This window comes from Octopus bimaculoides, chromosome 2 (assembly GCF_046866305.1).
Source record: "Octopus bimaculoides isolate indiv1 chromosome 2, ASM4686630v1, whole genome shotgun sequence".
NCBI lineage: Eukaryota > Metazoa > Mollusca > Cephalopoda > Octopoda > Octopodidae > Octopus > Octopus bimaculoides.
In genome coordinates, this window is record NC_142929.1 from 57,806,948 (window position 1) to 57,834,117 (window position 27,170).

Sequence of the window (27,170 nt, forward strand, 5' to 3'; positions counted from 1 at the left end):
AATATTATTATTACGAAAGACGACCAGACTTGTTATGAGAGTCGGACAAGACGCCTGTTAAAATATTTCTTACAGATTTTAAGGCGGCGAGCTGGCAGAAACGTTAGCATATTGGGCGAAATGCTTACTTTGTCCTTGTTTGTCCTCTGTATGTTTAGCCGCTTGTGGGCAATAAAGAAATAAGAAGCGTTCGCACATCGGACGGAATGCTTAGAGGTATTTCGTCTGTCGTTACATTCTGAGTTCAAATTTTGCCGAGATCGACTTTGCCTTTCATCCTTTCGGGGTCGGTTAAATAAGTACCAGTTACGCACTAGGGTCGATGTAATCAACTTAATCCTTTTGTCTGTCCTTGTTTGTCCCCTCTATGTTTAGCCCACTGTGGGCAATAAAGAAATAAATATTTGTTACGGATTTTAAGGCGGCGAGCTGGCAGGAACGTTAGCACGTCGGGCGAAATACTTAGCAGTATTTCGTCTGTCTACGTTCTGAGTTCAAATTCCGCCGAAGTGGACTTTGCATTTCATCCTTTCGGGGTCGATAAATTGAGTACCAGTTGCGTCCTGGAGTCGATCTAATCGACTGGGCCCTTCCTCCAAAATTACGGGCCTTGTTCCTTGAGTAGAAAAGAATATTTGTTACAGATTTTATTTCTTTTTTTTATATTATGAGTTTAAATCCTGCTTACATCTTTCCGGCGTCGATACATTACAGTATCAGTGAAATACTTGGTTCGAAGTAATAAGCTGTTTCTTCCTTTCAAACGACTTGCTTTGTGCCTTCGTTCGAAATTATTTTAATATTTGTTAACTTTTATTTGTAAAATACTTGGATAGTCCCTTTAATGATGTAAAAAGAAAAAAAACAAACATCCACAAAAGTGTTTGAATTAAAAAAATGTTATGTGCAGATGCCTTACAGAGTATCCAAATGTTCTGAGTTCAAATTCTGCTGAGTGTACCTTTGAGTTTCCTCTTTTCGGGGTTAATAAAAAAAATTATCACTTAAGTACTGGATTCGATGTAATCGACTTATCTCTTCCACTAAAACTACTAGCCTTGGGCTAAAATAGGAAATAACATCGATAGAGCATTGTTAATATTGCTAATATATTATTGAAATTACTAATATGCGAATAATATTATCAATAATATTACTAATATGGCTCTAGGACATAACTATATCCGAACTTAAGATAACATCGATCTGCATCAAATTTGAACTTTTACTTTCATGAAGTAAAGTTGTGTAGCCTCATATGGAGATTAGCTTTGATTCGTTACTGTATTTCCAAGTATATTTGGTAGGCGACATTGTAAAATATCTTGATAAAATGTGATACATAGTTTTAGAAAATACACTTCAGAATTAGCATGGCTAATATGTTTATTGGCGAAAGTCTGCTTCCATATGATAGATGTTAATGCTTTTATTGTGTAGTCTTGTTTAGACTGAATTTATTCGTCCAGGCCAGAGTAATTAATGTATTTACACGCGGAAGTATTAACAACGTAAATGTATGGTGTTATTATTGTATCAAGTGGTTGTCTTAGGTATTATCAGTATGGTTGCATCTGGTGTTGTCTCAGATTTGTATTTCATTCATTCAAATTTCTAATCAACTCCTTTCTTTCGACTGCACTGATAATCGATTTGTTACCTTTTGTGTGACAACAGTCAATAAAGATATGCTGCAAACTTATTGTGACTTAGAAACAAATGAGAAACATTAATAACTGCCATTTTAAACTGCGCCCTGATATTGAATAATTGCCTGTCGCGCTCTCTTGTTCATGGGATGTCAATTTGATATTTTATGTGTTTGAATGGTAAGGTTCTCTTGTAAATCACACAATTCAAAGTTCAATCTCACTAGGTTGCTTCATGGGCAACTCTATATTCAACCTATGCCTTGTCAGTGAGATTAAATAGACAGAAATGCTAAGAAGGTCATGGAATGTACCTACAAACAAAACGTCCAGTCTTGCCAGAGCGTGTTTAGTTTATTCCGCTTGAGAAATACACAATTCAGTGAAATACAGGACAATTTACACGGTAGTTCATTGGGCTCGGAAAATCTGATCACTTAAGATGGATTTAACGATTAGGTTATATAGAATAGAACCGTTGTAAGGTATATTCCAGTCTAGCACTACGACAGTATGTATGTGTTCTCTTTCTCTTTTTAATTTAGAGTAAATTTAACCGGCCATCTACTTGATAGTAATGTTGTATGTATGTATCTGTGAGTGGTTGCAATATAGCTGGTGTTGCAGCTGTATTAAGGATAATTTATTATATCTTTGCTCTGAGAGTGAGTGCTTGAAAATATTTTGATTGTATCCTACTCAATGATATCATAGAATTTAAATAATATGATATTTAATATGAAATATAATAATACGATTTTCGACAGCAAAGTCATTAATTTACATATTAAAGAAACAATCACAGATTAACAATTACCATGAGATTCTCGAATGTCAATAATTTATTACTTCATTTACATATTGCAGCCCACTCATTATAAAAACGCTGTGTCTCTCCATACATGCATAACGGTTTCAATACTAGATTACAAATTTCGTCGAGCAGTCTGGTGAGCTGAGGTTTGATTGCTGTTGTTTGAATTGTGGATTGTTTTGTGCTGCTTTGCAGCGGTTTTCTTGTGCTTTCTCTCGATTTTTTTCGAGAGATAGCCATGGCAAAAAGGATGTTTTGTTTTGGTGGTTCCGAGTTGTCCTCTTCGGAAGAGGAGCTGGTACTTGCTGTCGACGGGATGGATAGGTGCCTGGGGAGGGGACGTTTTTCAGAAGTGGAAGAGGTGGAGAAAAGGGAGGTGGACTTTTCAAATATTGAAGGATTTGAGGAGGTGGTGACGTTGAGCTGTCCAGAAGATAGTGGACGAGATGGATAGGAGGACTATGGTATGCAGGGTGTACTCGGTGGAAGAGGGGAAGGCGGAACATGTAGAAGCTGAAATTATGGAAAGGGCGTTGTGCTCAGTCTGGCGGGACATGGCGTATCTGGCCGGAGGAGGTAAATTCGGAGTTATTGTAGTCCATTACAGGACGGAGGTCAGGGCAATGGAGCACGCTATGGAGACAGTAAAATCGGAAAAGGTGGTCCTTCTACCCACTTGTTTGGGAAGAGAGACTTCCGGGATTGGGGTGGAGGGAGTCCCACCAGAGGTGGATGTGGCTTGGGTCGCGGCGGCTATTCTTCTGGGAGGTGGGGAGGAAGTGGTCGTCCTCCAAGCCACAGGGGTGGAGGGCTCGATTTGGAAGGGCGAGCAGTGAATCTGGTTGTGCAGGGTGCGGTGGAAGCACTGGAGGGTTTGGTGGAAGCGGTATCAGTCGGAGGTGTAGTGTTGAAAGTGTAAGTGTAGGGCAGGACTCCTCGTTCTTTTAAATGTGGCCAAAAAGGCTACATTAGAGCACACTGCCCTCTGCAGAAGCAGACTACGGAAAGGATGGACAAGATGCCGGAAAAAGAGCAAGAGGAGGAAAAGGGAAGAGAAGAAGCATGGACAATTGCAGAAGAAAGAAGGGAAAAGAGGAAGTAAGAACAGCGCGCTTTGGAACCCTAAACCTTACCCACCCCACCCATATCCTCTCAGATCCACCCTCTCCCCACAGACACCGAACCCACCCATCTCCCTCCTACATAATCCAAAAAGAAATGCAATCACAGCAAAGTACAAAGAATTCCCCTCCCCGTGAAGTAAATTACGTTTGTATATTGACGAACAAAGAGAAGAGGGAACTAATTCGGAAAGTAACAGATTGGAAAACGGCAAAATTTGTCGGTACAGAAAGATATATGAACATAGTAGGGTGGCACATGTGTTTGCTACTTTCAGAAAAGCAGGTAGAAGAAGTGAGGAAATACAAAAGAGGTTATAAGTTCTGGAAAATCAATACAGACGCTAAAAGGATACCAGACAGCACAGGATATGAAGAACTATTAGAGGAATTTGGTGTAGATGTGGTAAAAGGACTCCCAAGGAAGTAAGTGATGCTGCTTGAGGTGGGGCAAGTAGCACATTTTCATTATCATTTTATCATTCATCTTATCATACGTTTAATTCTATTTTTTCAGTTTTATTTAGTTTCGTGTTATGTGTCCCCACATGTGTTTGTGTTGACCCCTCTGTATGGGCCCCTTGTAGGCAATATAGAAAGAAATAACTGTTTCAATACTAGTTTACAGTTTGCATCCCATTTCAAATTGGAATATATTTCCTTAATTTTATAACTTCTTAAGGTTATCTCTCCTACCTTAATATTCTACAAAATATATTAAATGTTCTTGTAAGCTAATACTGTGTTCTACTGTGTTAGCAGTACTATTGAATCTTTTGTTAAGTAATTTTGTTTCTAATCTCGGTATGAAGCCAGCAAATTTGAACTCTGAATGTAAAGAACTGGAGAAAAAAGCATTAGACATTCTTCCGAACGTTTCAACAATTTTCCCAGCTCGCCACCTATAGATTTGCTAAAACTGAAAAGTAGTTCAATGATCCTATCTTAATGAATCTCGAGTTATCTTCGTGTATATAAAATTATATATCTGTGAAATCTCTATGCATTTTTATTTTCATTTAACAATCAAAAGAACTGGTCGATTATTTATTATTATTTTTTAATATTATTTTTTTTAGTTTTTCTGCTTGACTATATATTTCTTCTTCTTTACGCACAAACGTATCATATTTATTTAAAATCAGCAGCGGTACCTAGCCTTGCCTAGCTTTATAGAAATCTATCAGGAAAAGTTATATACCCTAAGACTTTCATGTCAGAGGTACCCCCTTTGCAGGGTTTCAAGTACATGGTGTGGCCTTCAACTGGAACATTCACACTCGCATTCTCTTTTACATACATTGATTTCAAATTTGGCATAACGCCAGCAATTTTTGGGGAGGCGGTAAATCACTTACATCGACCCCACCAGAGTTGAATTGGTACTTATTTTATCGACGCCCCACCCAACCCCAAGAGATGAATCACAAAGTCTATTCCGACAGCATTCGAACTTAGAACATAAAGTCGAAAGAAATGCCTCTATGCATTTTTCCCGGCGCAGTAAAGATTCAGCCGGCTCACCATCTTCCTTCTCTTTTACAGATATTAAGATATAGCAAAAATTCGTAAAAATCTTTCACTTTTGTGTAAGTAAAAGAATTCTGCGCTTGCTATTGTTTAGATGCAGGTCTACTTTGATCGAGCAGATATAGGATAAAAGGCCTTCCTTCCGTGACCATGTAGTTCAGCGTTTCTTAAACTTTTTCATTCATGACCTGATTTTTATCACGACTTCAGGTATTAGATATGAAATAAAACATACAATACATAAATCATTAATTTTTTTGCTGAACAATATACATATAAAAAAAGTAATATTATTTGTCAAAATAAAAGTAGTTTTAGGATTTGTTTCAAGTACAAAAATGAACCAAAGAAATGTTTGAAGTACAAAAATAAAAAATAAAATAAACCAAAGTAAAAATTAATGTGCGGAGGTGCAATGGCCCAAGTGGTTAGGTCAGCGGACACGCGGTCAGAGGATCGCGGTTTCGATTCCCAGACCGGGCGTTGTGAGTGTTTATTGAGCGAAAACACCTAAAGCTCCATGAGGCTCCGGCAGGGGGTGGTGGGGATCCCTGTTGTACTCTTTCGCCTCAACTTTCTCTCACTCTTTCTTCCTGTTTCTTGCGTAACGCTGCGATGGACTGGCGTCCCGTCCAGCTGGGGGGGGGGGGACACAAACGCCAAAGAAACCGGGAAACCGGGCCCAGGAGCCTGGCTAGGCTTTGAAAGGGCGTGAGAAAAGAAGTGAAAAATCAATGTGACGGATGTGCTTGCTTTTTGCTGCGTGACAAATTAAACCTTGCTGTAATATTTGACACTGCTGAACGTCAAGCATCTTCTACGTTTTTCAGCATTGAACGATATTTGGTTTTAATAAGTGTTAAAGCTGAAAAAGTCGTTTCACATAGGTATTTGGTGCTAAATGACAAAAGAACATGCAACAACATTTCAGAAATCACATATAAACTGAAATTCAAGTGTTTGAATCTAATTTTCGCGACCCATAGTTTATGAAGCGCTGATGTAGATGACAGTCGTAGAAAACGCGAATTGTGTGGGATGTTGATGTAATACGATCAGATATTGATTCAGTACAACTACATGGGAGGTTATTATATTAGTTTCATATTTTGGGGTAGTGGGCAAGTCGATTACATCGACCCCACTGTTCAACTGATACTTATCTTATCGACCCCGAAAGTATGAAAAACAAAGTCGACCTCGGCGGCATTTGAACTCAGAAAGTAAAAACGGACGAAATGAGCATTTTTCTCTGAGTGCTTAGCGATTCTCCCAACTCACCACTTGTGTGGTGATGATTGCGTGGAGTTGGGTGATGATTGTGTGGCGTTTCTGTTGTGTGGGTTGTATTATTTTGTTCGGTAGTCATTGGGAGCTGATTGTAAAGAGTATGTAGTGTTATATTGATTGATGATGATTTTGTTGAGCTGCGATTCATGACGTGACCTAAGTTATCTAGCTGTAATCCTTACTTAAGCTTTGTTGATCCACATCAAGTTTCATGAGACCAATGAAGTTACTATTCTTGTTTTTTCATTTAGAAAATATATCTTCAGATGAAACATGTAGGTCTACATTATACAAGGAGTTTCACCCTGTTAATGTCAGCGGTTCTTTCCTTTTCCATTCTTAATGCTCTCAGTGGTAGCGGAAATGGCACAGCGGCGACCAAAGCACAGTGTTGTATTCAGATTCGCCTCGATTATGTCCCTTTAAAAAAAGTATTTAAGTTGCTACAATCGGCAAAACTCTTTGAAGACGATGTCCCAGCAGGACCTTATTTCATTGAATGAAACTTATAAAAGATTAAGAAAAAAAATAGAATACAGCTAGAATCTAATTCCATTAATTCTATAACTGCAAATCCTTTTTGTATAACCTTTCTCTTATATTTATTGAAGTAGTTGCGTTATTTTACCCAGAATTATATTGACTCATTCATTCTATTTCTTATCCTTATCTATTATTCAATACTTTATTGTACGCACGATCTTCCTTATTCTATTCGTCATTCTGTTAACAATGTTAATTTCCTTGTTAATCTAGATAGGAAGGGCTCTGTTCAAGACCTATGACAAAGCAAGGGAAATCCCTTCTGAATGACCCTATACATTATATCCATCCTATATTTCCAGGCATCATTCCGTTCGATATTATTCCTATTTTCACACACATACTCCTCTCCTCCCGCTCTCTCTCTCCCCCCACACACGCACACACACATCTCCCTTGTTTGTAAGCATTTCTATCGCCTTCAATTCCTTCTATGTCTTCTTCTCTCTCTTCATTTTACTATCTATTTTATTTCTATGTTTACTGTATGGCGTGGAGGCGCAATGGCCCAGTGGTTAGGGCAGCGGACTCGCGGTCATAGGATCGCGGTTTCGATTCCCAGACCGGGCGTTGTGAGTGTTTATTGAGCGAAAACACCTAAAGTTCCACGAGGCTCCGACAGGCGATGGTGGAGAACCCTGCTGTACTCATTCACCACAACTTTCTCTCTTACTTCCTGTTTCTGTTGCGCCTGTGGTTCAAAGGGGCCAGCCTTGTCACACTGTGTCACGCTGAATATCCCCGAGAACTACGTTAAGGGTACGCGTGTCTGTGGAGTGCTCAGCCACTTGCACGTTAATTTCACGAGCAGGCTGTTCCGTTGCTCGGATCAACTGGAACCCTCGACGCCGTAAGCGACGGAGTGCCAACAACATTATTACTGTATGGCACAATGAGATAAACATTAACCCAATCACATCAAACATTAAACAAAATTACCAGTAAAACTACTAACTTATTTCCTTCAATCTACACTTTATTTCCTTTCTCTTCTGCGTACAGTTTCTAATGATTCTAACCTGTTTCTCTCCATTTGCAAACTTTTCCCCCAACTCACTGATTGGCAACATTCCTTCCAGAAACCTTTTCTATTCAACTAAAGCACTCCGTTTTCTCTGTCACCCTTCCGCCAACTCTTAAGTATTCAAAGCGTTTATTTATGCTTTATTATCTTTTTTTATCAAATATACATTTATATATTTTTTTCTTTGTAGGATTTTTTGATGATTGCACAAAAAATAACTGTATAATCAATTGAATGAGACGGCCAAATAATTAAGAACTAATTGACCAATTCCGGATCATTAATATTATTTTTCAGCAGTATTTTTTAATTGCATGCTTTCACAGCACTATCGAGTGCATCTCCGTGTGCCTTGAGTACGTGCAGTATTTTTTTTCAGTCGTTCTGAACTCTGATGTATTGAAAATACTCTATGTAACAAGTATGCAGTGCCTAGTAATGTTATTTTCTCTATTTTGTATATATGTGTAGCTCAGGTAATTTTTGTTTTGTATTTACCGTTGCATTTAAAAAAAGTTTTTTTTTGTAAGGCACCTATTATCAGAGAATTTTTTTCTGTTTTCAATCGACAGAACGTTTTTTTTTTTTTTTCTGTTTCTAGATATTTCTATTTGTTTAAGCAAAGTAGCTAGTTAGAAAATCTTCTGTCGACTGCAAGAAAATGGTAGGGGTTCGCTCCCCTGGTTGCAATATATATATATATATATATATATATATATATATATATATATATATATATATGGGTGTAGATGGCATCTATAACCAGCTGGCGATAAACATATATTTGTTTTAAGTTTTCCTGTTAAACAAATGGTTCTTAACTAGGGTCCATATAAGATTTTGCTCTTAAAATTTATGTGCAATAAATTAGTTATATTTCTACAATACACAAAATATTTTAGTCTTTTATACAATTCCTAATAATATTTAATTACAAAAACACAATAGGATTTTTTTAATATATACATCGAATCGCTATAGAGGTCCAGTTGAGGAAAACAAGAATCAAGGGGTCCATAGGCGAAAAATTGTTGAGAACCTTTGTGTTTAAGTATTTAGAGGTGTTTGTATTTCATAAGAACTATGTGACTGATGTGACGTGTTTTAGTGTCGAACGATGATTAAGAAATTGTACCGTATGTATTCTAGTGTATTAGTTGGTGACACTCATACAGAATGTGAATTGTGTGAGTTGTTGGTAGTATACCATCTGATATCGGTTAAGTATGTGTTGTGTTGTAACTTCGATAACTTAGATATTTTCGGCCAAGTCAAGTTTTGTTGTGTCATGGCCATTCAAGTAGGGAGTAGTTGTTGACTGAGATATATCCAGATATAGTAGGTACTGATTGTGAGCGATATGTTTTCTGTGGTTTGTAATATATTGTTTGTTGGTTGTTCTGTAGAGAATGTGTTATTACTAGGAGTTGATTGTAAAATGTATGTGTTGTGTTACATCGTTTGGCAACTACATTATAGAATGTTTCTCGACGTAACCCTGGCAGTCCACCAGTAGACCCTACCAAAGCTTTGTTGGTCCATTGCAAGCTTCATAAGACTAACAAAGTCACATTCTTCTTTTCACATAAGATAATCTAAGTCAGTTAAATGTAAATTTTTATTCTTCGTTTTCTACGATACAGTGTTAATTTCTTAATTCAAAATATCTCTTTTGCTTTGCGTAATTGTTTCTACAAACGGTAAAGGTCTGAAATTTGTTGGAAGGGGACTAGTTTATTACATCGACCTCAATGCTCAACTGGTACTTATTCTATCTACCCTGAAAGGTCGACCTCGGCGAAATTTGAACTCAGGACGCAAAGCTAGAAGAAATGTTGTTAAGTATTTTGTCCGGTGAGCTAAACTATTCTGACAGCTCGCCACATAATTTAATATGTAAGAGTGTAATTAAAAGTAAATATAAATTTGGTGATCTCTAGCGTTTTCTTCTTGAATTTTGTGAAACTTTTTCTGAAAAATTTGTACAACACTACTGAAGATTATGTCTGGTGCTATATTATTGGGTAGAATTTTTATAGAGTATGCATGAAATGTGGGCTATATCTAGTCTAGCTACAAACCCAATCGTGTCACTGAATATTCTCGGATTCTGCAAGGACTGGTCAGATAATAGTGATGTGGCCAATATTTTCATGGTCCCGGCTATGTAGTTTGCATTTAATATTACCATTCTTTTCTATTAACGTAAAATCACACACTGATACGCTACAGTCTCTGATACACTGCTCTGCCTTTTCTAACTCTGCTATAATTACCTTTCCGCCATGAAGGTGTATCATCTATACGCAAAGCATTCCCGTTCCACTCGTCTTTCCAACGCTCATCACTCTTTTGTCCCAACTCATAGGCTCCGCACTAATTACTATGTCAATTACTTCTTTCACAGAACGTCAGTCGTCTGCAGTTCTCTCCTTACTCATATTTTTCCTGTTGGTATTGAATTTGGCGGTCCAAAAGGGACATTAGTGTCATCATCCTAAATAGGAGTACCTGAAAACGGTATGAACCCTTCAATTAAATATTAATTTCAATTTTTGGCATAAGTCCAGTAACCAGCTGGTATTTATTTTATCAACACTGAGAGGATGAAAGAAAAGTCGATTTTGATGGAGTTTGAAATCAGAACGTACAGACTGGCGAAATATCACCAAGTATTTGCCCGGCGTGCCAAGGGTTCTATTTGCTCACTGCCTTACTCTTCAATTAAATATATATATAAAACAACATTTGTAGCAAGACATTGGTCTTGTGCAGCTAAAATCACATATGTTTTTGCTATTATTTCAGAGCTTTCAAAAGGCGGCGAGCTGGCAGTAACGTTAGCAACGCCCGACAAAATGCTTAACGGAATTTCTTACGTCTCGAGTTCCAATTCCACCGAGGTTGTCTTTGCCTTTCATCGTTTTGGGGTCGATCAAATAAGTACCAGCTGAGCACTGGGGTCGATGTAATCAACTTATACCCCCCAGCCACAAAGTTGCTGGCCTTGTGCCAAAATTTGAAATCATTATTTCAGAGATTATGTACCAAAACTGGCATCACACTATCTCACTTTCTCGTTGTTAAATCTTGTAGAATATTGCCCATGGAGTGGTTTTCCTCTCCACTTTTCTTTAATATATTTTGGATTTCTGCTTTGATTTTTGTCAGACAATCAGACGATACACAACGTTTAATTAAAAAGATGCGATGATCACTGCTTGAACGGTTTTAATCATCGACAGACTATTCTCTGTAGAGTGTCTTAACCTTCTAGAAATAGCAGCCAAATCACGCTGAAGAAACCAGAAGGATAAAAGAATATTAGTGAAACTAAGTGGTCATGGTTAGAATGTCTTTGATCATACGTCTGCGAAATGAACTTTTTCTTTTCTCTTCCTCTCGGATTAAAAAATGATATCCACATTAGTCCCGACAGAATTATTGATACTTTGATTTAAGCAGAGCCGCGTACGTATTTTTCATAGACTGACTTTTCAGGTCAAATATGGAGGTGGGTTTGAAGTATACCGTTTGCTTGTTACTAGACTGCACACATTAGCATTGGTCGACCAATATTCACCCTGTTGATTAGGCCAGCATATCAACATCTTGCTGACTAGGATTGCGCATTCGACGACTTTGTATTTTTACATTTTTTCTTTCTTTATTCGCTTCATTTTGTCGTTCAATCAAGAGTAATCAATGAGATAACAAGAATAATGAAATTAGCTATAATCAGCAAACGTGCTTCGGCAGTCGTTTTCTTATAGTTTGTTTGCACTATATTTGTGTTGTTGTTGCTGTTGCTACTACTGCTGCTGTTGTTGTTGTTAAGGAGGATATTATTTTCTTGTTATAATTTTTTAAATTTATTTTTGCCTTGACCATTCCCTTTTTTATTATTATATAGTTTATATTATATATCTTTGTTTTTGCTGTTTTATTTTTATGCGTAAATGTCTTTTTTTTTATCTATTTTTAATAACATATTTTATTTTGTAACTGTTTTATTTTTGTTTCGTTTTATTTTGGGCTTTCTTCTTCCTCATTTCCTTATTATATATTTATTTTTCTTTCCGGCTTTTTATTAATTTATTACCATTAATTTTTTTTGTAAAAGTCAGCAAATTATCAAAATGTCGCCTGGCGTCTGCCTGTTGGAGGAAAGGAAGAAAATTGATGATCTAACCTCTCCGTCTATCTCTCTGCTACGTACAAAATCTAATGGATGAGAAATCTAATGGAGTCAGGTAAAATAAGTTCATCTTTCATTTCTATCTTTTTTCCTTCCTTTCTTTCTTCCTTTTTACTTCATTTTTTTTCTCCTTCTCTCAATATTTTTACATTTTTCACCAATACAAAGCACACACATACAGGAAAAATAACACATAACAGAAATACCCGTCACAGGTGCATGCATATATACATATAAAATTAGTGTAACGAACACGTATCAAAGGAGAAGCATTTTTCATATGCTGGAAAAGTGTATACTCGTGCTTACACATTCAAATAAAACTCGGTGCACATGAAATGCACATACAGAATAAAGCAGAGAAATATTATGTACATAAATGCAAATGTACAGATAGACATACATACACATGAATATGCACACAGGCATTCATAGATACATACATCCATCCACCAATCCATCCATCTATTATAATTATTATTATTATTATTATTATTAAGGTGGCGAGCTTGCAAGATCATTAGCACGCCGAGCAAAGTGCTTGGTGGCCTTTTGTTCTGAGTTCGAATTCGTTCTGAGTCCAAATTCCGTTAAGGTCGACTTTGAATTTCATCCTTTGAGTACCAGTGAAACACTGGGGGTGATGAAGTCGACTAGTCATCTCCCCTACATTTCAAGACTTGTACCTTTAATAGAAAGGATTATTATTGTTATTATTATTAAGGCGGTGAACTGACAGAATCGTTAGCGCGCCGGACGAAATGCTTAGCTGTATTTCCCCTGTCACTACGTTCTGAGTTCAAATTCCGCCGAAGTCGACTTTACCTTTCATCCTTTTTGGGTCGATAAATTAAGTACCAGTGAAACACTGGAGTCGATGTAATCGATTAGTCCCCTCGTTCAAAATTTCAGGCTTTATGCCTTTGTGCCTTTAGTATTATTAGTATTAAGTCGGTTAGCTGCCAGAGTCGTTAGCACTCCGGGCAAAATGCTTAGCGGCCATTTGATCTGAGTTCAAATTCCGCTGAGGTCGACTTTACATTTCATTTCTTTCCAGGTCAATAAATTAAGTACCAGTGAAACACTGGGTCGATGTAATCGACTAGTCCCCTCCGACCAAATTTCAGGCCTTGTGCCTTTAATAGAAATTATTATTATTATTATTATTATTATTATTATCATCATTATTATTACTTTATTGTTACTTTGTAATTACTTTATTTGCTGCGGAGTGCACCGGATGTGTTTTTGAACGCTCCAAGTAAGTTCTTTTTGAAAACAGTTGTTTACACCCGTTTGGTGCCGTTTTTTTCAGTATATATTTTGTTCCAAGTTGTTAATAGAAACACCAAGAAGTTGTCACTGGGTTTCTGTGTTTGTTTGGTCCCTTGCGGGGCTATATTCAGCCCACCATATAAGTTCGGTGGTTGTTTAATCATATACAATTCAACAAGATAATGGGGCGCATCTTGAAACAGTTAAGAAAAAACTGTATCTCCTGCAGGTTTAATGACTGTTAAAGATTTTACTCCCCTTCCCTCCATTACTGGCAACAATACAGAAGAGGGGAAGGAGAAAGAGGAGGCAGAAAAAGTACAAAGTCCACCTCATACTAACACCAGTGGCAACATCGCCAACAGCAGTTGTAGTAGTGACAGTAACAGCGGCAGCAGTTACAGCAGTAGTAGTGGTAGCGACAACAACGTGAGAAACCGCAACAGCAGCAGCAGTGGCAGTAGAAATAGTAGCAGAGACAGTAGTTTCGTTAACAATGCTACGGAAATAATCCTACAATTGAAGGCGGAGTGGAGGAAAATAGCGATGACGGTGGGGGTGAGAGCGTCAACGGTGAAAGGGGCCACAATTCCACCACCACCACGAACAGCAGCAGCAGCAGCAGTAACCACAACGATGACGACAGCAACAAAAACAATAACAAAAATAAAAGGTTTGCTGATGTAGCGAACACAAATAGAGAAATGTTTGCCATCGCACTCGATGACAAAACTCATGAGCTCTAAAAAGCGAAACACATCATTAAATTTTGGTGGGGTAAATCCACACTGCTCGTACATCCCGAAATAATAGAGGCAAAAAAAGAAGACAGTATATTTCAGATGCGTATCATGGAAAAGTAGAAGAGCTGAAATAGCCTCCATCAGTTCTGTTGAGAAGGCCCTCAGAGAAATTTTCATAGATGTGGCACATATACAGAGTAGGAGGTGGAGTTTGCCAGCATTAAGTTCCTCTTTAAAAGTAAGGAGTTCGCGCGAAGAAACGCAGTGCCACCCCGATGGACTGAGGAGTGGGTCCTGTATCCCACCTACTTCTGAAATAGAACGACCAGATTTGGTATAAATGATGTGCCACCAGGCGTAAACATCAGGTGGATTGTCGCCTGTGCGGTGCACGATTCAGAATCACTCCTGGAGGTAAAAAGGAGTAGCAGGGAGAACTGGTATGGGATCAATTTGGAAATATCAATCCATGTGAAACCAGAAATATCGAGAAAATCCCGGACCTGATCCAGCAGCCCAACAGGGTGGAACTGCTTTTCGTCGTGGAAGACAAGAAGCCCAGATGCAACTTTTGTGGGACCACAAGCCACCTGAGAGCCTTTTTTCCCCCAAAAGTTGGGAGGTACATGGCTACACCTGCAACCTACATCGCATCCTCAACAAAAGCAACAGCAACAACAGCGACATTTTAATAAAACTGTAGTTTCCTCTCCAACAACAGAGGACGTGAAACCCATAGAATGGAGGAAACCACTCAGAGTATGTCAAACCAACCTTCTTCACCCTCTCATTCAAGCATACACTCACACCAACATGCTCACACTACCACAGACACAGTCACACTCCCCGAGACAGATCATACAGACACTAGTTCCTCTTTATCCAGTAGTGAAGATGAGGAAAAACCTTACAAAGCAAAAAGCGTAAAATACAAAAGGTAAAGCAAACGAACCTCCACTAACACCTGAAAGCACAGAAACCCCCAGCACATCGGACATAGACAGGAAAAACAACACCAGCACCACAACCCCCACTACCCCAACCAAATCCGCCAAAGCACTCACAACCACATGTAGACCCCAAATGAAAGTTCACTTATATATATATATATCTCGCAGCAGGGGAAGCCGGAAAGCAACTTCTGTGGCTTGATTAGATACCATTACTTCTCAGTAACTGTCTTCTCAAATCTCGACACGGTGGGGAGTAAGGAAGCAATTTATGCGTTTCTTCACCTATGTCGAGATTTGAGACCGTTGAGACCGCTAGAGGAAGCAACTCCATAAGTTCCTTCCCCTGTTACTAGGGCCACTACTAGTGACGGTCTCAAATCTCGCCAGAAATTGCTTCCCCTGTGTCGAGATTTGAGACCGTCTCAAATCTTGCAGCAGGGGAAGCAACTTCTGTGGCTTGATTAGATACCGTTACTTCCCTAGTAACTGTCTCAAATCTCGATACGGGGGTGGGGAGCAAGGAAGCAACTTATGAGTTGCTTCCCCTATGTCGAGATTTGAGACCGTTGAGACCGCTAGAGGAAGCAACTCCATAAGTTCCTTCCACTGTTACTAGGGCCACTACTAGTGACGGTCTGAAATCTCGCCAGAAATTGCTTCCCCTGTATCGAGATTGGAGACCACGCATATATATATATATATATATATATATATGGGAGAATATACAAATAATAACAACAGACGAGGACAGGTGGTGTAAATAACAAAAGTATATATTAGTATGACGCTCGGGAATACGGAAAGTCTTTGACGTTTCGAGCTACGCTCTTCAACAGAAAGAATACGGAGACAAGGAGAAAAACACGGAGAAAAAAAATTGAATAGTGTTCAGTCAACGGTCAATCATATATATATATATATATACACTTCTCACCAACACTACACACTCACACAGACACGCATACAATCACACACACATGGGCATAAACAACACACGCATATACAATAGCAAACGCACGCACACACACGTACACAGCAACGCACATACACACACACACACACGCACGCACAGAAAACATACACATACACACACGCGCACATACAAAATACACACACACACGTACACGTACCCAACACCTACAACCCCACACAAACACGAACACACACACACTCAAATAACCACCTGTTGACCTTCTACCCACACTGTCTATAGCGTCCACTAACCAGTCCTGCTACTAATTTCTTCCACTACGTCATACACACACACACACACACACACACACACACACACACACACACACACACACACACACACACACACACACACACACACACACACACACAAGCACACTAACAGATAAACCACCAAACCATGCACACACACACACACACACACATACATACGCACACACACGTTCTGTTATCACACACACACTCGCAAACTCCGCACACGCACAGATATTCATCTCCCTTTTTCACTCTCCTGTCTTAAAGAGAACTTTTCCCCCACCACCTCCTCTTCCGGTCTTTTCATAATGTAACCGCGTGGGCATCGGTACCATTTTCCTCTTTCTCCGTTCTTCCATTCTCCGAACTTTCCATCTTTCCGACGAAGGGCTACGCCCGAAACGTCATACACTCTCTCTTTCCTTTCCTGAGCGTCCAATAATACTATCCATATCACGTCCTCACTTTGTTGTTTTTTGTTTTTTTGTTATTGTTTTTTTGAACTATATATATATATATATATATATATATATATACACGTTTGTGTGTGTGTGTATGTGTACCTTTTTAGCATTTCACATAATTTTTTATTCTTCTTCCTCACTATTCTCCCACCAACCTCCTCTTTTCCCCCTTTGACTTCTTCAATTTTCTTTTATCATTTATTCATACTTTTTTTTGTTTTTAGATATAATTTAAACAATTGTTTAATTGAAATGTCAAAAATGCGTTGATTTGTCGTTACCTTACTTCCTATTGCTGCTAATTAACAATCCCTTTTGGTCCAAAGCCACAGACAATAAACCAAAGCTGTAACTAGATCTTTGTAACTAAATATTTCAGTTAAAATCTGTCAAAGCTTTGTGTATGCTACTCATCGTCTTAATTGTACTATTTCCTGTTTCAAGCAAGTTTTACGGTTTTCTTTTTTCTTCTTTTCTTTTTGTAACTGACAGTTCTTCTTGAAATAACAATGCTTCAAGTCTTCGAGTTTGTGATTTAGTCGCAATTCTTTGTAAAAAGTTTACGACTAACTTGTTGAAGTCATTTGGAAGGTTATGAAAATTAAATCTTGCGTCAGACTGACTTGTCTCCCTTATTAGCAAGTCCGATCTCTCATAATATCGCTAATGTCTCTCTCCAAGCAAAACTGCCAACAAAAATATCGTTTCTCAGAATCTCCATTCTTGCTCAAATATTATATTTATCTACCTGTTAGCTGCATATACCGATAATAAGTTCAGTATAATAGAAAATGAAGACTGAGGAAACATCGTGATATGAGTTACCGGATGTAGTGTATTGTCGAAGAAATCTTTGTTGTTCAGCGAATTTCTTTTATATTTCATTCATTACTCGTTTTGATTTTAGAAAAATATTAAATGGCATTCATTTGTGTCGCTATGACCTCGAAAATATTATACGGTGTTCATTGTGTCTTTCACATATGTTCTGAACAAACGCCAGGACTTTGTATTTCTATTTTGGCTGTGGTATGTACGTTTATATGTAGTCACTTGAAAGCCATAAAAGATTATTTGTATCTTCACATTTGAAAAAATTAAAGACCATTCAAATACTGGACTATATTGAGCTAAAAAGAATTTCCATGGTTACATTTACTAAGCAATCACAGAAACATATACGTTTGATATTGGTAGAAAACCTCTCACTGGTTAGTGAGTATGTGTGTGTGTGTATAAGCGTAAAATATTGCTTTAGTCAGTAGAAATAGGTTTTTAGTTTTCAGTAACCAAGGCCGTGTATACTTTTTAAAATAATCCATGAAAAGATATGATGTTCAATTGCAGAAACTTTAACTACCAGTCTCAATTCTTTCGCTTTAAAGCTGCAAATATCGTTGTATTTTACTGTAGGTTTGGTTGTTTAATCGTTTGAAACAGAAATAGGTAAAGTCATTCAAGATGAGTGGTTCTCAACTGAGATCCATGTGGACCCTGTGGGTCCATATAAGATTTTTGCGGTTCATGCAACAAAAGTGTAAATTGAGGAACTACAATAGTATTTTAAGGACCCCCTGGAAAACTTTTGCTTTAGATGTATGTATTGCAAGAAATAGGTTTCTTTCTTTGACGTTTTTCATTGTTCAACCCACACAAGTGAATGTGTGAAAAACAAAATATGAATATAGAAAGAAGTTTCTATAAAACCAGCTTTTAAACGTCGAATTGCTATGGAGGTCCAACAGAATAAAATAGTAATCAAAGGGATCATAGATAAAAAAAAAATGGTTGAGAACCTCTGCTCTTAATGGTTTGTGAAGCACAATAGTATATTTGTATTTAGGAAACATTTGAGTGCGTAATGATCTTGAGGTTTACCCGGGCACGAAATTTAATGACTTATTGAATTTAACTGGTATTTTTAATCCTCAGATACGGTTAGTAATGAATTTATTCATTTACTTTCCTTTATAATGGTTTATATGTAATTTATACTGAAATATTCGTTTCAAATTTTGGCACAAGGCCAGCAATCTCGAGGGAAGGGATGAGTCGATTGCATAGACATCAGTGCTCAACTGGTACTTATTTTATCGACCCCGAAAGGATGAAAGGCAAAGACGATACCGGTAGAATTGAATGTAGTGAAGGGTGAAATTCCGCTCAGCATTTTGCCCGGCGTGCTAACGATTCTGTCAGCTTATTGCTTTAATTTATATATTGAGTAGTGATTTTATTTGTTCAAAATTGGGTGCACCAAGAATGATAAAAATTAAATGTGGGCTTTCTGCGATATTACGCTATGTCCACCTTGTCAATGCAGAGCAGCCAAGCCTTCTGAAAACCAGTGGATAGATTCCACTGAAATTAGATAAATAACCTTCGAACAGATAGTCAGCAGCGCCGCCTGGCTGAGGCTTGGCTGCTCTGCATTGACAAGGGGCAACAACCTGAAACTAGTCTGCAGATGCCAAACCAGCAGGGGCACACTGCTGACCTCCCCTGTTCGAAGGTTATAAAGGACACAGGTTTCGTGTGTCACATAGCTAGCTAGAGGCGATGGCTTCTTGGAGCTAATTCACAGCAGCTTTCGTCCTAATTTTGGGACTGCCATGTTGGCTTGGCGATAACTATTAATTTCCAGTTTAGAAATATTAATAACTATATATATATATATGTATGTATGTATATTTATATATATATATATATATATATATATATATATATATATATATATATATATATACTGTTGTGTCTTTTGGAAGAGTCATTCTCTTTTGGTGCCTTATAATTTAACACACTCACAGGTAAAATTTCCACTTATTTATTTTTTATTTTTCTAAAATTTTCGCTGCGACTTGCAACCTTTTCAATAGTTTTCACTCTGTCCGTTACTCACACTGCGTTCCTTTTTGTTTGTGCGCATGTGTGCGGGTTAGTGTGTATGTGTGTGCCTACACATGCATATATGTATGCATGTACGTACGTATGTATGTATGTATGTATGTGTGTATCTATGTATGTGTGTGTATATATGCATATATGTATGTATATTTGTATGTACGTATTCTGTATATTCATGCGTGTCCGTGTTTGTGTGTTTTTATGTATGTGTGCGTGTATGTTTGTACATGTGTGTACCGCTTCTCCTTGTGTGTGCATGTGTGTGTTTTGCAACTATGTGCCGTGTTTGTATGTATAGATGTGCATCTCCGTGTGTGGACGTGTGTCTTCATATGTGTCCTTGTGTGAAGTAAAGTGTGTGTGTATATATGGTCATGTTTTTCAGTTTTCATTTGTGTATGTGTACTTGTTTGATCATAGAACCTATGTACCTATCCATCTGTATGTTGATCTGTTTACTTTCATATCCATATGCTTATATACATGTGCATATACATATATATATATATATATACACCCTCCCACACACATAGATACATCTATCTACATAACAGCCCACTAATTATCCTACTGTACCTGTGGGTACGGGGTATGATATCTACTATGTATATTTCCTATTTAGTTTTGGGGAAGCTTCATTTATGAGGACATACTCCTGTATTTGTCTGAGTGTTGGGTCTTTTGGGTGCTTGCATAAGATGCGGATGTTAAGCTGACCCAGGTTGCCTCCATGTTGGTCCTTGGCATGTTGGTAGAGTATGGAGAACTGGTTTTTTTTTGTCATCATATTGTCTCAAATGTTCATTTAGTCGTTCCGCAATGCTCCTAGATGTCTCCCCTATGTACGTCACGTTCATGTCTTTACAAGCACCTTCTATGCATCTTATGCTGTAAACTACGTTTGTAGTTCTACAGTTAATGTCAGGGCTAATCCTACATACCATGCAGTTATCATTGGTACATAGTTGTGATTTGACGGCGTTTCCTGGATTTTCATCAATCTTAATTTTGAGTTTGGTCTCCTTCAGGGTTTTTCTAAATCTACGAGCTAGTTCTCCATGCGCTGTGGCCTTTACAAACATCACTCCTTGATATTTGTCAGATTTATACGTGTTCACACTGTTTGCTTTGTCACAAGTTCTTTGTATCCTATTCCAGTCTTTGTTTCTATATCTAGGGCAGTTACCACTGGTATCATTACGTATAATGTTATCTAAGTTCCTTCTAGCACCCCTGTATACTCGAACCCTATCTTTCTGATCATATCCAGAGAATTGCATGCGGTGCATGCAGTTCTATATGTTTTTTCGTTTCATAGGGTTCGCATAGTGGGGACACGTTGTTCATTATCCTAACTAAGTTTGCTATCAGTATGTTAATCTTCATGTTGTGTGACAAAGCTGAGTTCTTGTGAACAACATTTTGAAGCTATGGGTTTCATATAATAGGAGTGGAGGAGCTGCACTCTATTGTTCACAGTTTCTAACCAAAGTTCAGTATCAAGAACGGGGAGTCTATTGTTGGGGTGCCTAGTGGGGTAATCTATAGTTACCTTAATACTTTGGTGGAAGGAGTTAGCTCCTTGCTGGATGGTCTCCATTACGTTCCTTTCAGTTTCTACACTACCGTTACGAGAGTTAGTCCTATGATATTAATGTCTACATATCTACTGTAGAGTAGAAGAGTTGTGGACTGTTCTGATAACATATGCTTAAGTTTTCTGTCCCACTAGGTCATGAAGAGGCCGGCTACATCTCCAGCTACACCGACACCGATGGCTGCACTTTGAACCTGCATGTATAGTTTTTTGTTAAACTTTACTGTGGTTCTTCAAGGTGGTTTTTACACGTCCACACATATGGAGATGCACATCCATCCATACATACATACAAACACGGTACAGAGTTGCAAAACGAACACACGCGCGCACACTCAGACATGCACACACAAGGAGACAGAGGTACACACACAAACATACAAACACACACATACACACACACACACACACACACACACACACACACACACACACACACGGACACGCAAACGCATGAATATGCAGAATACATCCATTTATACATATGCACACACACATACATGCATACACATACATGCATGCATGCATACATACATGCATACATACATACATGCATACATACTTACATACATACATGCATGCATGTGTAGGCATACACACACACGCTAACCGACATACATGCGCACAAATAAATAAAAAGGAACGCAGTTTGAATAACGGACAGTCAAAACTGTTGTAAGACACAACGAAAAAGTTAGAAAAGTAAAAAAGAAAGGTGTAAATTTTACCAGTGGGTGTGTTAAATTATAAAAAATCTTACAAACCAAATCCCAAAACCCAAATATATATGTATATATATATATATATATATATCACATTAGCAGATACATTTTATACTCTCTGAATATACTTCAGCTATTCGAATTATTTTCGAGGGTGAATCGAGTGCACGGCACTGCAGAGCAGAAATAACTGCAAAATGTCGATATTTTTCGTTCTTCTTCACCGCCGGAGCGATTTGCTTCACCTGGCTTTGAAGTAGGTGACATTGATAATGTTTACATTATAGCATTATAAAGCTGCTCCTAACTCAAAATGTGAGTACTTGCAAACACACACACACAGACACACACACACACGTACACACACACACACACACACACACACACACACACATATACATTTTTTTTTTTTGCCCACAAGTGGCCAACACAGAGGGGACAATACAACCACATATATACATACATACATACATACATACATACAGATACATGCTTTTGTTGAATGTCATGGTTCAAAGAATTATACAAAATTTGTTGAAATACAGGTGTGGATCAGTTCAGACGTCAATACACAAAGCAAATCATAACAAAATGGCTTCGTATTGCTGTTTTAGCCTTTTGCTTACTTCATTCATCAGACTGCAGCGAAGCTGGCGGGAATGGAATTCATTGTGTTTTCTTAATGAGGATGCAATACATTGTATCTACTTAATGCAGATTCAATGTTTTATTTTAATTTTGTATATTTATTGTTGAAAATATGAGATAATATATATTAACTATATTATATGACTCACATTTATGTTATCGAAGAAATGTTTATATATGATATAACCAGAACAGCACTTACTAACTTTGTAGGGTTACCAAGGCTGGTAATAGAAAAGAGAACGTATCTTTGAGACTGGAAATCTTATTCGATTCCTTTAAACAAAAGTATACGAAGGACCAGGTAGAAGTGATAAGGGTTAAGTCAGGTGATGGATTACGACTGCCAGCCAAATTTGGAGGAATGCAAACAAAAGCAACTGCACTGGAGTTCGAATTCAAAACTTTCAAAAGCAGAATTAAAGTTTGCAATCTTTTTAACCAGAAACTCGCCTGTTTCTACGTCTCCACTCTCGGTAATCCTTTCTGGTAAAGGCACAAGGTTTGAAACTTTGGGGGAGGAAGCTAATTAATTACATCAACCCCGGTGCTTGACTGGTACTTATTTCATCGACCCAAAATAGATGGAAGGTAGTCGACCTCGTCGAAATTTGAACTCAGAACATGAAGACGGACGAAATACTGCTAAGCAATTTGTCCAGTGTGAAAACTCGATTACATCGTACCCCATACTTGACCGGCGCTTATTTCATCGACCCCGAAAAGCTGAAAGGTATTATGTCCGGCGTAGGAAAGGTTATTCCAGGCTAGCCACTTTAAAGACTTTATTTAATACTAATAAATTATATGTAGCTAGTAACGTTTAAAATTCTAAATGACACCATTACACTTCAGTTACACCGCTAATTCTCTTACAAAATGCATAAATGTTACATTTTCATTTCTGTCCTTTCTGTCCTGTAAGTCCTTTGATGTAAAACTAAAGCAGTATCATTGAGTTATCTATTAGAAAAACAAAAAACAAAAAGTTGAATCAATAAAACATGTCATAAGAATGTCTAGTTTCACAGTTCATTTAATACAATTACATGATGTGCTGAGAGCACTGGGCATAGCTAATAGCAGTCACATAGTTATTATCTAATTATTTATTCACATGCAGTGTACTACTGTATTGTAGCGGTATTCTCTTGACAAATCGACCCTTGACTACGTTGCGATTTCTCAGTTAGAACGCTATATCGGCCGAAAAAATAAGTGCATTGGCATCGGGCCAACATGGAAGCAGGAACATGATCGCTTGATCTGCTAGAAATAGCAGCAAAACCTCCTTCAAGCTACACCTTACCTTTTAAGTAATAAAGAAACGGCTCGTTGGACAAGGTTTTTTCAGGTGTGTGCACTACCGTATGTAATGGGTCGTTCGGAAAGTTCGTGCCGATTTTTAAAGGAAAAGAAAAAAAAAAGGTCAATAAATACTTGCCATTACATTTTTAATCAACCAAATATGAACCATTTTGTTGCACAATGCGTCTCCATCTTTTCTTTAACTTGAAAATACCCTCTTCCCAGAATTGAGGTGATTTCATGGCAAATAAGTCGAAAGGTAAGCTACTATAAATCGACACAAATTTTCCGGACAACCCAATAGATATCTGCTTGATTTGGGCAACAGTAAACAACAATAATAATGTGTATTTGATACCTCAATTTCTTTTTTCCTTTCTATATAAATCTGATGCTTCCTGCTTAATAACAAAAGGAAGCTATTCATTATCATCTTTTTTTTTTTTTTTTAATATTCAAGAGTGTTAGAGAATTTTCACATCATTAGTCGTGTCTTTCTACCATCAGCCGTGTTTTCATTGTGTGCACGTTTTCTTTCTTGAATACTGTTATGGTGTGGAGGCGCAATGGCCCAGTGGTTAGAGCAGCGGACTCGCGGTCATAGGATCGCGGTTTCGATTCCCAGACCGGGCGTTGTGAGTGTTTATTGAGCGAAAACACCTAAAGCTTCACGAGGCTCCGGCAGGGAATGGTGGCGAACCCTGCTGTACTCTTTCACCACAACTTTCTCTCACTCTTTCTTCCTGTTTCTGTTGTACCTGTAATTCAAAGGGCCAGCCTTGTCACACTGTGTCACGCTGAATATCCCCGAGAACTACGTTAAGGGTACACGTGTCTGTGGAGTGCTCAGCCACTTGCACTTTAATTTCACGAGTAGGCTGGTCTGTTGATCGGATCAACTGGAACCCTCGACGTCGTAAGCGACGGAGTGCCAACAATAACAGCAATTGTTATGGTACTATGAGCCATGTTAGTAAACGATTATGGTGAGTTCGATGCTCTTGTTGAAGCTTTTCTCTTTTAGTCCATGTTCTACTTAGTAACACAGGAAATAAGAATTTATCGCAGTCAATGATTTATAATAATGCTACAAGAGTGAAGGCCCTTACAAATACATATCACTTGTTCCTATCACTTTATAAAACTATACAGCAATCATTTTGCGATTTCCGCAGTCAAACGAGAGATAACTCCACGTACTAATAGGAAGCATATCACCCTCAGAACGCATTCGTTTCTAACTTTTCTCGACGTGGGTGTTGGAAATATTTTAGTCGGACGTGGGTTATTTTACAATGCGTAGTAAGTAACGCTTGAATAAAATTTGCAATAAAAGTTTTAACTAAAATTACTTTTGAATATAATATGTGTGTGTATATGTGTGTATGCATGTGTGTGTATGTGTGTGTGTATGTATATAAATGTGAGTGTGTATCTATCTATATATGTATATGTGTGTGTATATATATGTATATGTGTGTGTATATATATATGTATATATATGTGTGTGAGTGTATATATATATGTGTATGTGTATATGTGTATATATAAGTGTGTATGTATGTATATATATATATATGTATGCATGTATGTATGTATATATATATGTATGCATGTATGTATGTATATATATATATATGTATGAATATATATGTATGCATGTATGTATGTATGCATGTATATATATACGTTTGTGTGTCTGAGTATATATATATATATATATATGTGTATGAATATATATGTATGCATGTATGTATGTATGCATGTATATATATATACGTGTGTGTGTCTGAGTATATATATATATATATATATATATATATATATGTATGTGTGTATGTATGCATTAGGCTGTAGACTAACCCGTTCATTTTATAGAGGTGATGCAAAAACGTTGAGAAATACTGCTTTACACCTTCTAAATAAGAGTGGATATTGTACGGTGTAACCATAAATATATAAAATAATGACATGGTAGCTACTGGAACACGTGAAACTATACATCTACTCGATCAGGAAACACCTGAGATTAAACGATAACTATTTACAAACTACCTGCGCTGTTCCGAGATAAAATAAGTTTGTTGAATTAAGCTCACTCTCTGTCATAGGTGCAACGTTGCATAATTCGGAGACAAGAGTAAGAACTCGTAGATTTTTATTTAAATAACCGTCATATTATTTATCTAGTATATCATTTAAACACGACATGCTGTGAGATGATGAAGCTTATAAATATACACATGCACACAAACACACGCATAGAAAACAACACCAAATTTAAAAAATGCATTCAAAATTAAGATTTTGAGTTCGAATTTGTGGTAATTTTCGGAAGGTGAAAATAAAAGGAAGGAAAAGAAAAATGAAGATAAAACACGAAATATAACTTTATAAAAGCTAGAATCAATAAAATGCAATTTTTTTCTAAAAAATGAAAAACAGCACGCTAAAAACGATAAAAACATAACAAAAACAAGTAGAAAAAACAAACAAAACACAAAACAAAGATAAGACCGAAAAAGATATTGCACGCAGCGACGTAGCAAACTATATTCAAAACAATATTCGTGTCTGTTTATAAGCGACAAAATGTCTACCAGTTATCTATGATGCTAGCAGAATATAAGTGACATATCTCCATCTCTCTTCTCTCTCTATTTAACAATCTAGTACCGACAAGGGCCTGAACTCCACTAGTCGACGCCTTATTCAGTCGCAGTGATGCTTTAACAGCAGTTCAATTGTCTCCACACATGAAACGACTAGCTTCAATTAGAACCATTATTGTCTTAACAGTGCACTACAGCCGGAAATTAAGATAACTTTTGCACATTTCGATAGAATCTCGAAATGTAGTTGTTCATGATCTTGTTGTTCTTAGTTTTGTTATGAAGATTTTTTTAACTGATTTTTGTTTTGTGGTTATTTTATTATTTGCTTATAATATATATATATATATATATATATACATGTATAAATATATACACATATATATTTCTTATTTGTTTTCTACTATTCTTCTTCCTCTTACTGATTATTATTATTATTATTATTATTTGTCTATTCTGTGAACTACAGAAGTACTTGCTTTTAAGAAGTGAAGGAACATTGAGGAAAAAGACAAAAAAAATGAAATAGAAGAACGCGACTGATGATT

At 37.4% G+C, this 27,170-nt stretch overlaps 1 long non-coding RNA gene across 2 annotated transcripts in view; it reads left to right on the forward strand.

The window, feature by feature from the left end:
* The first annotated feature begins 651 nt into the window (after window positions 1-651).
* The window catches only part of LOC128251003 (uncharacterized), a 31,761-nt gene continuing 5,242 nt past the window's right edge, over window positions 652-27,170 (forward strand). The window contains exons 1-3 of one of the 2 annotated variants that reach the window (XR_016239130.1): window positions 652-4,010; window positions 12,095-12,224; window positions 27,092-27,170. This is a non-coding gene — a long non-coding RNA (uncharacterized LOC128251003). The remainder of the gene's footprint in view (window positions 4,011-12,094; window positions 12,225-27,091) is intronic. The other variant, XR_008266917.2, reaches the window with a different exon arrangement.